Source organism: Triticum dicoccoides, chromosome 2A (assembly GCF_002162155.2).
Source record: "Triticum dicoccoides isolate Atlit2015 ecotype Zavitan chromosome 2A, WEW_v2.0, whole genome shotgun sequence".
Taxonomy (NCBI): domain Eukaryota; kingdom Viridiplantae; phylum Streptophyta; class Magnoliopsida; order Poales; family Poaceae; genus Triticum; species Triticum dicoccoides.
In genome coordinates this window covers 612,236,160-612,238,425 of record NC_041382.1, presented here as the reverse complement: position 1 = coordinate 612,238,425, position 2,266 = coordinate 612,236,160, and positions in this window count along the sequence as shown.

Genomic DNA, 2,266 nt, shown 5'->3' with positions numbered 1-2,266 from the left:
TGTACCCATCGTCCCATCCTGGGTTAGAATAGTTAGTTTAATTAACATGTAACCACCTGGGATGAAGTAGTCTTATGCTTCACATTTCACTTTCCAGAGAGGTAGAGATCATATCGAGGAGACAAGCTTAGTAGATATGTTGGAAAAGGCAAGTAAGTCTTGGAAGTTTAGTATACACGTATCTTGGTTTCTCGTGTTAGCTTCTGCTAGTGACTGAATACATGGCCACCTGAATTCAGCTTGTCATGTCCTTCAGTTTTCAGAGATGTTTGGAGTCTTTGTAAGATATAAATTGTTTTTCATGTCCTTTAGTTTCTAGAGATATTTTGGTGCATTTTGGAGAAGAATGAGTATATCTCTCATGTACTGGTTGGATGCTCATCCTATGTCTGAATTTATGAACCTTCACTAGTTTTTCTGAATGCTCTATAATCATCTACTTTTCTCTAATTTATATGCTCTCGTTAACTTCTCCTTTTTAAGGTGCCAAGTTGTTTAATTCATATCAATTAGTACCTTTGGGAATATATGTGTCACTTTATTGATACAATTGTAGATGAAGGATGAGTGTAATTTGACAGGCACTTACGACATGTATACAGCTAAAATCATAATATATGCAGATTAAAGCAGTTCTTAATTTGCTAGATCATATTGCTTGTCTCGAAGTTATGTTCATGATTGGTTTACTATTTTAATGTGAATATGGTCTGAATATGTTTAGTAGTAAGAGTCAAATGCGAAATTTGAGGTTGACACATGAGTCCTTGCACGTTCGAACAAAATATTCTAAAGCAAGCATGTTTATTAATTACTTCCTCCATAAAGAAATATAAGAGCATTTAGATCGTTAAAATAGTGATCTAAACACTCTTATATTTCTTTACAGAGCGAGTACAAACTGTAATCCTTTGTTCAACGAGTTTTTTTGGTTTTAGCAAGAACATATACTGCATCACACTGTCAAAGGATGTTTTTCTTTTTCTGCCTAAGGATGTGAGCCATGATTCGCTACTATCAAATTATTGCTAATGTAAAATTACAGTGTACATCCATTATTTTACTTTCAGTATGATTATCATGTTCAGAAAAAAAACAGACCTACCTTTCCTGAATTGAAGAATAGCTAATGTGAACAGTCCTCCTGTCTGATATGATGTTGATTTGCAGCGGCCTTACTGCTGCAGAAATGTTTTTACAATGTCCTTCTTGTTCAAACCTGTATGAGATTCCTTGGGACCTGCTGATCTTGTTTGCTGGTGTCATTGGCTTTCTTTGCTACTTGAAGATATATCATGTCCAGACTCCAGACCAAACACATCTTCACTACTCATCCATTCCTTTACAGTGCATGGCAAATCGGCCATCTTATTTCTTATCCTTATGGCATCTAATTCGAAACTGCTCTGTGGACGACAGTAGCCGCCGAACTCCGCACGACGGAGTATTGAACGGCGTTGTTCACTTTTGCTCAACGCAGGGACGGTTTGATCTGCTGCATCGTGCGACAATCGTCCAGAATCTATCGTGTGTCACTAGTTGCGAGCGCCCATTTGCGAAAACGGCCAAGATATGATGCCGTATGACTAGACGATGTGGTATTCTAGGGCACAACCTTCTTGAGCTGTCGGTGCATACAAAATATGGCCATATGGATGAATACGTGTGGCTAATGTAGGCCACTGAACCAATGATGTCTCTGCATATTGACTGTACATGCTAGACCATGAAATGGCATTGCATCACGCTGTCAAGTATGGCGAGGGGAGTCGTGTGACGGGGAAGAACATTGAGTGGAATGGGAATCTAGAGCTCTGTGGCAATCTTATGCTTACCATGTACAAAAGTCTGTAGTTTCCTTTTGAGGTGGTATAGATTGCATTTCCTTCTCTTTGTTGTATGCTTCTATGGCACTGTTACGAGAATTTATTTGGCCGGTTGGCAAATTGACTAGTCTTTTGGTTCTACTCGTACTTGTTTCATGGACCAGGGTTCAGTTGCAACCTGCAAGCATCGGTCCTTTTCAAGTCTACAGGCGGCGGAGCTTTGCTGCAGCCTTAAATAATTGAAAAGGAGCTTAGGTTATGAAGTTGTTTGTGTTTGCCCCCCCCCCCCCACACACACACCTCCCAAGGAAGTTGGTCAAGCTCCGCCACTGTCTACAGCGCTTGCAATTGCAACAGGAACGTTGAAACTTTTACCGCAGAGACAAAGTGAAGGGTGAAACAACAGCGATGCTTTTGATTTGCTGCTTCAACAACTGAAA